This window comes from Myotis davidii, unplaced genomic scaffold, assembly GCF_000327345.1.
Source record: "Myotis davidii unplaced genomic scaffold, ASM32734v1 scaffold44, whole genome shotgun sequence".
Classification (NCBI taxonomy): domain Eukaryota; kingdom Metazoa; phylum Chordata; class Mammalia; order Chiroptera; family Vespertilionidae; genus Myotis; species Myotis davidii.
In genome coordinates this window covers 1002151-1016878 of record NW_006299705.1, presented here as the reverse complement: position 1 = coordinate 1016878, position 14728 = coordinate 1002151, and the positions used below count along the sequence as shown (strand labels likewise).

Genomic DNA, 14728 nt, shown 5'->3' with positions numbered 1-14728 from the left:
GAATTTGCATACTCGCTCCTGATTGGTGGGTGGGCATGGCTTGTGGGAGTGGCTTGTGGGTGTAGTGGAGGTATGGTCAATTTGCATGTTTCTCTTTTATTAGATTAGATATACTATATAGTAAGAAGGTAATATGCAAATAGACTGAACAGCAGAACAATTGAACAACCAATCAAAGCATAATATGTTAATAAATGCTAAGGCTGCTCAACCACTTGCTATGACATACATGGACCACTAGGGGGCAGATGCTCCAACCGGTAGGTTAGCTTGCTGCTGGGGTCCTGCCGATCGGGATTGAGCGAAATGGGCCAGACATGCCCTGGAGCCCTCCCATAGTCCCTCTCCCGCCCGAGTGTACCAGTGGGGTCCCGCGGCCTGGCCTGCGCCCTCTCACAATCTGGGACCCCTCAGGAGATGTTGGAGAGCAGGTTTCAGCCTGATCCAGCAGGCCACTCCGCTTGGGAGGGCGCCAGACACAGGGCTCATGGCTGGTGAGCACTGCTGCGGCATTGTGAGCCTCTCCAGGGACTGATTGGGCTCAAGCCCTCGGCAGGCACAGTGGGGCCAGGATGATGAGCGGGAGCAGCAGGTAGGAGCTGCAGGTGGCATTGGACTGCGGGGTTTTGGACCGATCCCTGCAGGCCACCCAGAGGGACCCCACCCATGCACAAATTCATGCACTGGGCCTCTAGTATGTAATAAAGTCCTATTAGCTAATACATTTAATTCAGGTAATTTTATAACTTAGTGCATAGTACCCCAAGAAAGGTTGCAATCAGATACTTCTTCTAGTAACTAAAGTGTGTGTTCCCCAAGTTTGAAGAAGTAGGTGACAAACATTCATAGTGAGATGCTGAGTCCTAATCCAGGGAGGTCAGCCACAGGCAGGGACTCCTTGCTATATGCCCCATGCCCAGAACAGGCCAGGCACATCGTGGAGGCTCAGGAAATGTTTGTCCAATGGATTAATGAATGAAACTTCCCTTTTTGAAGGCCAGTCTGGAACCTGGTCTATCACATGAACCTAAGAGAAAAGCAAACTGAAAAGCAATGTGTATAGCATGATACTTTTTTTTTTGCTTATATTAAAAAATTTCTCTCTATGCACTTAGAATAACACATTTTAAAAAAAGTGCTGAAAGCTTACACATTGCCCTGTTTATGATGGTTACCTCTGAGGATGGAGACTGACTTCAATAAGAATACTACCACCTTTGGCATAATGTATGCATTTCTGTGTTTAGCTTGGTGAGGCAAGTTTGTATTGCTTTTTTTGGTTAAAAATAATTTTTTAGACTTGGCATAAAATGTCCAAAGCATTCTAATAAGCATTCTAATCAGAAAAATGTTCTTTTTAATTTAAAAAAAGTTCATCATGTCTGCAGATCATAATAATTTCCTTACTTTTCATTAAACGATCTCTAACCAGGCCAGTGGTAATTTAAAAGAAAAAAAAAGGGAGTGCTATATAAAAGTTAGTAGAGTCTTAAGAACCACATTAGGTCCAATATTTGTTTATTCAACAGGTATAGTAAGCTCCGCTCACTTTACAAGCTTGTAAGTACAATAGGAAGCAATGTAATACAAAGGGTAGTGTAGGGGAAAGCAGTTAGGGCTCTAGATGGATTTTTAAAAGTTACCTAAAGTTCCTGTCAGAATTGGAACCTCAGATTGTGGCATTTCCTTCATCAAGGTTGATCATTACAGCCTATTCCTCATCTCAGTGCTTTATTTCTATTCCTTATCATGTGTAGAATGCCCATTTAACATGATGTAGTCATGTGATGTTTTCCCTGTAAATTTGTCATAATTGCAATTATAGACATAGGACATTCTATACATTCAAAGAAAATAAACCTTCTAATGAAGACTCAAACCAACTACCTTAGGGAATTGTCCCTTTTCATTATATTTTAAGGCCATTAAGATATTTGTTTAGTGATTTATTCATCCTGTAGACAGATGTAGGGGTTGGTCTATTTTTCACATTACAGTGGGGTTTTCTTTCTAAATATTCTCCTTAGTTTTGTGGTGAAATACGCATTATGATACTTCCTCACAGTGACACATGCTAAAGCGTTATTCATCAAACAGTATTTTCAAGCATGCTTCTCATTATTCTTTCAGGTATATAAACATAGGGGAGGCCTATACTCTTTCCACAATAGAAAAAGAATCAAAGACGTGGTCCAAGTCTTGACCTGCGTGGATGTGGAGTTTAAGGACGGGGTCACCATATTTCACATAAAGTTCCCTCCTGTTCTTTTTCCTTCTCCTTTTTTCTCCCCCACACCAAATATATAAATGTACTTGGTCTGATGCTAAATCAAGGTAAATGAGACGTGACCTATTAAAAAGGAAATGAATAATTTGAAAGAGGGGAAAATTGCATTCCTGGCTAGAGGCATGGACGTCATGGCTTGAATGTGTAGGTTTATTCTACCACTTCACTAGATGATTTTGGTTTTTGGGTGGCATGTCTTCCATCATCCAAATTACCTCATGAAGTCAGCAGAGTAACACAAACCATGTTTCGGTGCTATCTACTTTATATATTTTTCAAGGTCCTTTTTTTAATGGGCTCTTTTGAATTAATAGATGTATATACAGCAGACCTGTCTTTGAGGGGTCCCTGGGAATAGTTCTTATTAAATTTCCTAAAACTTGATCTAAATCAGGAATCCAATGATCTGTGTGAGCAGGCACACAGGTCAATGTTTCATGGGTGGAACTATTAGCAGGGTCCCTCATGTCTTGTGGGTACCAGTGGAGCCAGCCTGTCCCTCCTTGCAGACCATGAAGGGGGAAGTGAGGCTGGGAAGTCATGCTCAGGAAGTCACCCCAGGCAGTTTCTTCATGGGGCTGACTTAGGTGCCACAGGACTCATCCAGGGAGACCAGATCTCTGCAAGTAGAGCAGAGTCAGAGGACAGACTTACTTTGGCTGCAGGACCAATAGGACATTGTCTACGTTAACTCTCTGCTGAATGTCAGTAACCCATGTGGCTTTGATCAGGCAGCTCACATAGAAACCAAAGAGAATTAACCAGCTTCCCAAGGCAGCCAGTTCCTTAGGCTCTGTGTCCCTTGTCACTATCTTGCAAATGCCTGCATCGTAGTTCTTTCACAGCTCTTTGCTTCCTTTTTCTCTTCTTTAGCGTATAAAAAGTCTTGATATATTTTAATAATCAATTTAATGGAATGAATAATTCCTTTTATTGCTAGCCAATCAAGATTGATGTTGAGGGGAGTAATCAATAAATCTTTACTATAATTGAAGCAGTCATTAGGAAACAGACTTTGACCATAGGGTTTGACTGGGACGCTGTTGCTCATGAACACATGGAGGGGGCCCATGGGTGCTGCTATTCAGTGAGCTCTCCTTCTATAAGGGAGGCCTTAGGGCTCCTACTTCTATGCTGCTTGAAGGGTTAACATATGCAGTCAAGAAACAAAATGTAGCCCTGACCGGTTTGGCTCACTGGATAGAGCGTCGGCCTGCAGACTGAAAAGTCCCAGGTTCGATTCTGGTCAAGGGCATATACCTTGGTTGCAGGCACATCCCTGGTGGGAGGTGTGCAGGAGGCAGCTGATTGGTGTTTCTCTCTCATTGATGTTTCTAACTCTCTATCCCTTTCCCTTCCTCTCTGTAAAATATCAATAAAATAAAATTTAAAAAAAGAAACAAATGTATTTGCAAGTGTCTTACAAAACCTACAGTTGAAAAGCAGGTACTGAGTTGCCTGTGATAGGCAAAACCAAGGGCAGGTGACCTTCTGAGTCTGCTGTTTCTCAACTTCAGACCACAGTAGCACAAAATTTTGTGAAAGCCATTTCTTTTAGAAAAATGACTCAATTACTACAGTATTGTGAAACAGTGATACTTTATCCTTGAGATATACTAGTACATGTCCCTAAATTATTTGGAAATTGAGAAAGAACATATTAAGAGCCTGGCATTTATAGAATTTCTAAACAGTGTCAAGTCACTGCCAGTGATCACATTGAAAATTGTGTCTAGCAAATTGGAAGTGTAATGCTAACAATTTTCATCATTATACACATGATTAAAATAGCTCATCTGTACTTTTGCTCACATAGAGATATTTGCCTTGGAAATATGCCTGGTGATTACTAAATTCTGAAATATATAGGCCTGAACTAAATTTAGATGTGTTCTCTCTCTCTCTTTTCATGATTAGAAACAATAACATAACAGCTTTTGTGGCCATTTATAATAGTCCAAAAACTGGAAACAACTCACATGTCCAGCAACAGATGAGAGGATGAAGAAATTGTTACATGCATGTAATGGAATATTACTCAGCAATAGAAAAGGACAGGCTGCTACCCTGCTGGTGTGGCTCAGTGGTTGAGCATCGACCTATGAACTAGGAATTCATGATTCAGTTCCAGGTCAGGGCACATGTTTGGGTTGCTGGCTCAATCCCTAGTACGGGGCATGCAGGAGGCAGCTGATCAATAGTTCTCTCTCATCATTGATATTTCTATTTCTCTCCCTCTCCGTTCCTCTCTCTGAAATCAATTTTAAAAAAGTTTTTATAAGAAAAGGACAAACTATTGATATACACATAACAACATGAATGAGTCTCTAAAACACTCTACTGCAAAAAAAGAAAAACAGATACAAAAGAGTATGTGAAATTCTAGAAAAAGCAGAATTAATCTGTAATGACAGAGGGCGGAGCAGCGGGTGCTGGGACTGGGTGGGAGGTTGCCATTAGAGCACAGCAGACTTACTGGAAATGCTCCATGTCATGAGCATGGTGGTGGTAATGAGGGTGTGTACACATTCACCCAAAACCCATCAAACCAAACAATAAAATGGGCGTATTTTATTGTATGAAAATTTCTCTTAATAAAGTTTTAAAACAAAAGCTGAAAAAAAGACATCAAAAACAAAAGCTTGTCCCTGGAGTATTTCTTTGGGTCACTGACAGTGTCTGTGATCTGACAGATAAACACCAAACTGTTAGTCCTGGCTATTCCTGGGAGGGCGGTTTGGGGAAAAGGGATGAGAGGAATGCATTTTCTTGTGATTTGCTGACTCTGTGCCCTTCCTATAAGTAGGTATTACCTTTGTGCTAAAGAGAAGAGGAAAGAAAAAAAAAAGATGAAGTGCCATATAAATTAATTCTGCTGAGAGAAGCCTCCCCTTGTTCTTAATGTGCCTACTCTTACGGTGTGGGTGGAGCTATGCGTGTGGTTAAATTAACGCCAGACTGAACGCTTGCAAGGGGGCTTCTACAAGATACCCCTGTGTGGAAGCTGAGGTCTCATATCTGGGTTGGGGGTGTTTATGGGGCACAGATTCCCCAATTAGAAAATAAAAAGGGCCAGCCACGTTGCCACGGAAACGCCTGGGGCAAGGTTGTGCCAGCCCCAGAGGGACAGGGTCTTGGAGGCCTTGGGACTTCCTACAGAGCCTCACTGATTTCACAGAAAGTCTGTGATTTCACAGAAAGCCTCCACTCCCCAGGGTTTCCAGTATTTCTTTTTTTTAAATGCTAGCCTATCTCAGTGGGGTTAAAAGGAATCAAACACTTCTTGTTGTTGTTTCATTTGTTTTTTCATTGAGTTTCAGGAAAAGGGAGATGTGGGTGTCCTGGATGGCCAGACTTTATGGTGACTGAAGGTATAAAAATGAGGAGCAAAGAGCCAAGGCTGCTTACACAGACACCCCTCCCATCCCCAGCAGTTCTTTTTCCAGGATTTTCTGTGAAAACCTTGGTGGTGGTGGTGGTGAGAGAGGGGGGTTGGTTATAATAATATATACCAAATAGAAAACAGTAATTTCAAGATTAGCCTGTGCTGCAGTGTGCCTTTCCACATGGCAAGAAGCAAGTTAGGTTGGCCTCCGTGTGCCTGGGTGATTTAGCGAGGCCTTTGAACAGCGATGCTTGTGATCCAGCAGAGGTCTGTGACTAACTGACCTGTCTGTGTACAGTCCACTTCGGAAACAGAAACTTCCCTGGTGGCATGGGAAAGAAAACACCAACCTAATCCTGAAAGGGTAACTTTAAACCAAAGCCCAACCAAGACAGAGAGTGGGAGAGAGACTGCCAGCTGAGCCAGGCCAGAAATAAAAGTCCCATTGTCCGAGCTGAGCTGAGGCTGGCTCACAGGCACACACTTCGCCTCAATCCGCTCGCTCTGCACGCTGACACTTCTCCTGCCTGACAGAGTGCATTCCAGAGGCAGGCAGCCCTCATCGGAGACTCAGCAGTTGGAGGAGAAATCACCCTGGAGGCATGGGGATGTGGGTAACGGGGTGGCGGTGTGACATGGAAAATCATTAAACACCAATGGAGCTAACCTCAAACCAGCCGGAATACAGGAATGATGGGAGGAGAGCAAGGGGAGGCTAAGAACAAGGAAGCTGAGCAAGCAGCGCTGTCCCAGCTCAGCCAGAGCCGCGGGTGCAGGGCCTGCCTGCAGGAGGCAGCCCAGGTCTAGGAGATGCTAGTGGTCTTCAGAGCCAGCCGGGAAGGATCTCCACCAGCCAGAGTGCTGGCAGCAGCTCACCCTTGGGGCATAGGTTATGGCAGTTTTTTTGTTTGTTTTCTTGGTGTGGTTTATTTATTTATTTTTTTTGCGGGGGGTGGGGGGCACTTGCTTAATAAAGATACATTGGAAGGATAAAAAGCTCCAAGATAAAGATTTTAAAGTAAAAGAGTGGATGGGCCATTGACAGAATGGCCAAGTGGGAGGAGGCTGGGATGGAAATTGGAAGCCATGACTTTCAGTCTGTGACCTGGGCAAAGCACCTGCCTGGTCTGGGTTGAATGTCGGTGAGAGTGAGGTAGGCCCTGCGTCTGCCATCCCTTCTCAATCTGGGATTCTAGATTCTCTGAGCATGTGCCTCCTGGGTCCAAAGAAGGGGGTTTTCTTTCCTGTTTTCTCCTTCCCTCTTCTCGTCCCATTCCCTGGACTCCTCTCTAGAGAGCTCCAAGGTCCCCACCTCCCCCAGCTGGGAAACCACCTGTTCAGTGACTGGAACCCCTTCACACCAGAAGCCTCAACCCCTCAAACTGGACGAAGAGGGAGGAGTGCAGCTTGGAGAGCTTAAGGGTTGTGAGCTGCCCCCATGGCGACAAGGGCCCAAGAAGAGGAGTCTGGGCACATTGAAGACAGGCTGAGGAGCCTTTGCAGCTTCACACCCTAGGGCAGTGATGGCGAACCTTCTGAGCTCGGCGTGTCAGCATTTTGAAAAACCCTAACTTAACTCTGGTGCCGTGTCACATATAGAAATTTTTTGATATTTGCAACCATAGTAAAACAAAGACTTATATTTTTGATATTTATTTTATGTATTTAAATGCCATTTAACAAAGAAAAATCAACCAAAAATGAGTTCGCGTGTCACCTCTGACACATGTGTCATAGGTTCGCCATCACTGCCCTAGGTCCTCCTTCCTCATCTTCAACGGGAAGAATTCAAATAGAGGTTATTGCCGGAACTCAAGAACCTTTCAAAGCATGCCCCTCATAATAAATGAGGTACATTCCCAGAGGACTGTTCCATCGAGCAGTGATTATCTGTGTGTTAGCAGGAAGTGCCTGCACTAGCATTCAAGTCTGGGTTTGACCTCAGCTTTGGCTTTAACTGGTTCTGCAGTTTTGGTAGAAGCATCGCACCTTTCTGGGCCTCAATTTCCTCACCTGTAAAGCAAGGGGCTGTCAATGTCTACAAGCTGGACCCTGAGGAGATAAATAGTTCTTCTCCAAGTGACAAATCTGTGGTTGGCCCCTTCTGCCCGCAAGCCAAGGAGTGCCTCAATGAGGAGCTCAGAATCCAGGCCCAGGAGGAGAGAGAGGAAGGTCAGATGCCTGCAACCTGAATGCTTTTCACTCCCCACAACCTCTAATTATTTTGTTTAAGTGAGGGCCTGGGTGATGTGGTATCTGACAGTCCTTGCTGACATTCCCTGATACTGAAGATGAGCCACTTTAGTGCACCCTGCTCTGCCATCCTCTCTAGTTTTCCATCCTTGTTGGCCTGCAGAGGCAGGACTGGTGGGAACCTGAGCTCATGGCAGTGAGAGTGAGGCGGTGCCCTTGGAGCTGCCTGGACACACAGTCCTTTGCCCTGATGCATGCCCTTTCTCAGCAGCACTGACAGGCAAAGCAGAGGGTGGGGCTGCTTTTATGGATGTGCAGTATTAGAAGGTCCCCACACTTGATTTAATGCTCTGCTGTTGACATCTTGAAATTTTAAATGATTTTTAAACAAAGGGTCCTGCATTTCAATTTTGCACTGGGCCCCACAAATTATGTAGCCAATTCTGGCAGGGGAACTTGCCTGCGTGCTGCTTCCTGGAGGAGGAGCTGGTGGAGACAGATCTGGTAGGGGACCTGCCACAGGGGCAGCTCCACAGTCTGAGGGATCCACAGAGTGTGTGGATATGGCTATATATTCAGGGGTGCAAGCACCTAACAGTGAAAATATGCTTGTAATTCTTAGGTAGGGAGCTTTATTATTTTTTTTAATAAAAAGCACAAACAAATGTATGTATCCAATGTTTATTAATACAAGTGTGTGTGTGTGTGTGTGTGTGTGTGTGTATGTGTGTATGTGTGTGTGTACACACAGAAAACCTTCAAATGGCCAAATAGATCTTGAGCAATTTAAGGTCAATAGTGAAGCAAGGGGGTGGGGGGAGAAGAGACTCCAAATACATGGCGCCAAGAGAAGGTTTGACTTTGGGAAGTGAACACATGGTGCAATCTATACAGATCTTGTAACATAGAAACCCACACCTAAAACCTATATGTTCATTTTGACCAATGTCACCCCAACAAGTTTAATAAAAAATAGCAAATCAAATGTCAGTTTGCATATATTTTGCACTGAGCAAATTTTCTAAACTCATTCGAAAACCCTCGTAAGACATTTTAGACTGAAACTTTACAGAGGTGACTTTTAAACAAAATACTGTGAAGGAATCAGGACATGAACTTGGGTCAGAACTGTTAGGAGTTTATGCCTTGTCCATGCTCAGACCAGAGGGAGTTACATGTTCATTACTATCATTGTCTTTCAAAGGAGATACGTGCCACACGCACTATTTGAATATTCACAAACACCTCAGGATAAGAACAGTCTTTTGTGCTAGCATAGAATGTGTTAAATAAATATTTGCTTAATAAACATTCATCTCCAGGTGATCGGGATTTCTTCTTACAAAAAGAAACACATTTAACGAAGGTAGATGAATGTATATTTAAGCTATGTAAAAATATCATTGATTAGTAGAATTTTGAACAGCATAAAAACCCTTGTCTAGTCCAGTCCTCTCATTTTATAGATTAGAAAACTGAGGCTCAAAGAGGCTAAGTTATCTGAGGTCACATAGCTAATCTGTACCAGAACCTAGCCTTTCTGACATCTAACCCAAGTGAATTTTTCCACTAACCCACCCTGCCTTAAGAATCAGGAAGCATAAATAAAGTACCTTTGGTGTTTACTCACCACTTATATATAGTTTTCCTAACCCTTAATTACGGAGGAGAACTCAGCTGTTTTAATTGCCACCTGTGAAAGGACTTCACAATCAGCTACAGTTGTTTTTTGGCAAGTCCCTACAAAAGACAATTTGAGATCTGAGGCAAAATGGGAAGGAAAGAAGGCCTAATAAAAGCTCTTTATTTGTAGATTGGGATTAAGTGCTCTGTGCCCATGCTGTTGGCTTTCTTCTGACTTTAGGGTTGTCGCTTTAACGCTTCAGCGAGCAGAAAATTAGAGTAAAAGCATCAATCACTCAGTCCTGCCAAGCGACACCCCCTCAAACCTAAAGGAAATGTAATATTTTGCTTGTTCAGAACAACTCCAAAGCGATCTCAGTTCCATTCACACCATAGGTTTTGCGAAAGCTGTGACACAGTTATTTTGTGTCACCAGAGCGTCAACCCCTTCGTGTGATTCCTTAAAGCTGAATTTCTAAAAGGATCACCCTGGTCACAGGTGCCCAATCAGAGGGACCCCTTAAGCCCCAAACAGCAAACAGCTGGGCAGGACTGACATCAGATCGCTGCTTTCAGGGAGGGTGGAGCAGTGACCACACAGCATTAAGGCTTAGCCAGGAAATTAGTGAGGTGCAAATTGCATGGTGGTGGTTGCAGGGCAAGAGGAAAATTGTAGGCCATTGCCTGGAGAGAGAGAGAAATAGCAGGGTGGTATTTTGGGGCCTGGAGACAGTGGGCTACTGAGCATGCTCCTCATTGCCTTAAAATGCACACACAACAACTTTTTTTATGGAAGTACAATCACTCAGTCCACATACAAACAGAAAACTGCACAAGTCACGAAGCACAATGAATTTTTATAACCCTAATCGCTAGCCTGCACCCAAATCAAGAAAGAGGACACCCCTTTCTGTCCCCTTCTAGCCATCCCAGCCCCCAAGGGAACTGCTATTCTGATTTGGCCTTGTCTTTTTAAAGTAAGCCAAGCAGCCACTGGAGGAGACAGTGTGGTGGAGTTTGTCCAGATTTTCCCCACAACTCTGTAGCTGCAGGCCCAGCCTGAAAGCCTGCTGGGTCCTAGCGTGCCCAGCAGCGCCTTGGATCACAGTCAGGGTCAGATTAGAAGAGGAGGAGTGGGCAGGGCCTCCAGGAGAGGGGGCTAAAGACAGGAAGGCATAGCAAAGGAGACAAGACCACCCACCTGCCTGCGGCCCCTCCCTCCTGGCTGCACAGCTGGTCTCTGCCCTGCCCAAGGCGGGTGAAGGTAAGACACCAGCCTCCTCTCAGCTGCTTAGGTTCTTGGTCGTACTTGACAGCACCGGGCTGTTCACATAGGGCTCCTTCTGTTTCTTTTTTTGGTGTTTTTGTGGGTTTTCTCTCATTGTAGGCTCTCCGATTTGCCTTATAGTGGTCAACCATTCTGGGAGAGGAGCGTGGGCTTTTTTGCTCCACCGGCTTCCTGTCAGGCAGCAGTCAGGCCTCCATGGCTTGGCAGCCTCTACACTGATTCTTGTGGCCTGGAGTCATGGCTGCTTTTGCTTAGCTTGCCACCTGGCTCCAGTGGACTAGGTTTTATGGTCTGGTTCCGAGTTTTGGCTTGACTTCCCTCTGGCATATAATACTCTCGGTGCTCCCGTTCATGTTTGTACCTGTGAGGGAGAGCCCATTCAACTTGCATCGAAAATAGCAGTGGGGCCTGGCTTGTGAGGCTCAGTGGTTGAGTGCCCACCCATGAACCAGGAGGTCACGGTTTGATTCCTGGGTTGCAGCCTCAATCCCCAGTAGGGGACGTGCAGGCGGCAGTCAATCGATGATTCTCTCTCAGTGATGTTTCTATCTCTCCCTGACTCTCTCTAAAATCAAGAAGAATATTTTTTTTTTTAAAAAAAATAGCAGCCAGATTATTTTTATATTTTCAGTGGAGTGGTGAAGAGGTGCTTATATTTTCTGGGGCAGAGATCCGTCCCAGTCATGATTGTCCTTGGCGTGGGGAAAGAAGTGGCCTTGTCCCTCTGGGCTCGCTTCCATTCACTTCCTAACTCACGCAGTTCGGCTGCCTGGCCTCACCATGCTTCTCTTCTGCTGAGGCCACCCAGGACTTCTCAGGTGTCAAATCCAGTGGAGACTTTTCAGCCCTGATCTTCAGTTAGCCTGTGGCGGCGCTGGCATTGTTGACCTCTCTGTCCACCGCATCCTTCTCTTCTCCCTCGGCTGCCAGGAGGGCATGCCTTCAGGTTTTTCTCCTGCAACTCCAGTTCCTCCAGTTCAGCCTTTTCTTCCACTTCTCTGGGGTTTGCTTCCCTAGAGTTCTGTCCTCAGCTCTCTCAGACTCTGCACCCTTTTCCTGGGCAGCCACATGGCTTCAATCTTACGTCTGGATCTCCAACTGAACTTGTTTTCTTAAAGCGCCAGGCATCTATGGATGCTTTAAAAGTGTCGATAGCAACTGCTTTCAACTTTGGCTGCACGTTAGAATCATGGCCGCTTCTTAAAAAATACCCATGTCTGAGCTTTACCATTCGAGCTATTGATTTAATTGATTCGAATGAGTCCCGAACATGATTATTTTTAAATGTCTCCAGGTAATTCTAACGAGCAGTCAGAAATTAGGACACAGGTACAAGACCCATATATGTAGAGAGTTGAAGTGCCTTGGAGAGGACTCCCTTTGCATCCCCATACTAGGCCCTCCTCCAGGAAAATAAATCACAGTGCTGACCCCCAGACTTTTCAAACCTACTTATTGGCATTCATTGATGAATCTGTAGCCCCACTGGGAATCAGAAGTAATCCTTGGGCTAAAGATGAAAAAACTGAGGCTGAGAGACAAGACATTTAGAAGGCTAGTTCTTTACCCGTCCACTCCTTCGCAAACACAAAACCTGCCCTGACCCTGCTTGAATTCTGCAGCGGCTTTAGGATGCTTTTAAAACCTCAAGTGCTGTTTTCCATCCTGTCAGTGATTCTGACTTCTCCCAATGCCCTGGGATCCTCCAACTGTAGGGTGACCAACAGCCATGAACAGAGGGGCTGATAGGAGATGTGTTTCTATGTGTAGTGCTAGAATCCAGCAGAGGAGTCAGAATAACCCTGATCCTCACTCAGGTTCCCTAACCATCAAAGCAGGTAACATTTCCTACTTTCAGAGAAGGCAAGAAAAGCAAGTGGGAGATAATGAAAATGCTAAAATATTGTTATTTATATTATAATTTAATCCAGAATTGAGTTTATTCATATGGGAGCCTTAAATAACCATAAGTGTGTGCACAGGAAGCAAATTTAGAAAGAATCCTGTCTAACCACTTTATCAGAGAGGAAAGTGAGGCCTGGCCAGTGTGGCCAAGTGGTTTAAGTGTTGTTCCATGCACAGAGGTTGCTGGCTCCATTCTGGTCAGGGCACATGTCCAGGTTTTGGGCTCCATCCCCAGTAGGTGGTGTGCAGGAGGTAGCTGAACAATGTGACAACATTTCTATCTCTCCCCCTCCCCCTCTAAAATCAATAAAAACATATTTTAAAAAAGTGAGGCCCAGGGGTTGAGAGCCTTGCCCAGGGTGACATTCCCTGTGCACTCTGACTTTGAGTTCAAATCCAGTGTCAGGTTTCCTAGTTCACCCTCCCCCTTTCACTCCAGACTCCCCCAGCCTCCATGCCATACCCATGTGGCTGGGCTTGACCCTCACACATCACCTGGGACCCAGGTTCAGTTGGTGTCCTTTCTTTTTCTAAGGAAACCAATGCTATTCTTGTCCCCATTCTGCTTCCCTCTCTACTCAAGACCCTGAACACAGGCGGTCTGAGGTTCTCCGCCTGAGGTCGGGAAATGTCCGTGGCCTTCCTGCCTCTGCCTGCTGTAACCTTAGGCTGACTCTGCCTGCTATAACCTTAGGGTGCCTCTGCAGTGGGGTAAAATTTGGGGTGTGTGGGGAGGGCTATTAAAATGAGAAGGAACTCAGCTCAGAGAGGTTGGATACCTGTTCTCTGGCAACAGAGAAACTTGTTTTTGACTCTGAGCTTACTTTAGACTGAATATACATCCTCTTTAAGCCTCAGCTTTCTTTCCTATGAAATGGGCATCATAATGGTATCTACTTTGTGCGGTTGCTGAGAATTAAATCATAAATTTTCCCTAAAGCAGTGTTTCTCAAATATGATTGCACATTGAAATTACCTGGGGAGCTCGCTTTCTCTCTCTCTCTCTCTCTCTCTCTCTCTCTCTCTCTCTCTCTCTTTCTCTCTCTCTCTCTCTCTCTCTCTCACACACACAAGGAAGGCTGGGTCCTACCCCTGGAAATTGTGATTTAATTGCTTTAGGCATCTGGATTTCAAAAATTCCCCCCAAGCGATTCCAACTGTGCAGCCAAGATGGAAACATGGCTGGGAAAGGGCCCAGGATCGCACCAGACAATGAGCAGCACTCAAATAACCAGCTTCTCACAGGAGTAGAAAAATGATGATGATTCAAAGCTCCTTTCTTGCTAGAACTTCACAGCCCTCCTGAGGACCTTCTTTCTTGTGGATTTTCTAGCAAGGATCTTCCTCCCTCTCCCCATTCCCAGTTCTGACCAGAAATGTCATCCCGAGTGAGAGGTCCGTGGGGATGTGAAAGGCAGCCTGACATCAGGTGACTGCCCACACCTCCATTCCAGGCACCTCCTGGCTGTGTCTACCAAGGAAGATCGTTTAACCTCTCCGTGCCTTCCTCCTACAAAATGGGAGGGAATTGTCGTGTTTCTGCCCCCAGAGGGGCGGGGCATTGTGCTAAGCAGAAGGGACAGAGTGCCTTCTCCAAGTGGGATGACAACTCCTGCCTGAGAATTATTAGCTGCTAGGAGGAAAAGACAAAGTCTCCCCCGCCCCCCACCTCCCCGCAAAGAGCCTCCAGACAGGCCTGGCCCTCAGGTTAGGCCAATAAATGGGAGGAGTGGTTCCTTGCGTCCTTGGTGCAGATTTGCAGGTCACTGCTGGTAACACCTTGCAGAGATGGGCGAGTTCCGGAGGGTGGAGGCGACTCCTTAGGCTGGTGGGTAACCTGTCGCAGACACAATCTCAAAACCGCCCCCTCCTGGCCAATTTCTCGGACCTTTCTCCACCCCAGCCCACCTCGCAGCGGCACTCTGACTTGAGTTCCAATCCGCAGCGTGGATATGCAGACTTCAGTGAGCAGGACTGGCGCTGGCCCGCGCAGACGGCTGTGCGCCTTCCTGAGCTGTGCGCCGGTTTCCACAAGAGGCGCACTCCC

General features: G+C 45.5%; 1 long non-coding RNA gene across 1 annotated transcript in view; it reads right to left on the bottom strand.

The window, feature by feature from the left end:
* LOC107184947 overlaps positions 1-11247 on the bottom strand; it is a 15903-nt gene extending 4656 nt beyond the window's left edge. Inside the window, exons 1-2 of the long non-coding RNA XR_001515851.1 lie at positions 11161-11247; positions 3097-3099 (exon numbers count right to left, since the gene is read on the bottom strand). This is a non-coding gene — a long non-coding RNA (uncharacterized LOC107184947). The remainder of the gene's footprint in view (positions 1-3096; positions 3100-11160) is intronic.
* Between the last annotated feature and the right edge of the window lie 3481 nt (positions 11248-14728).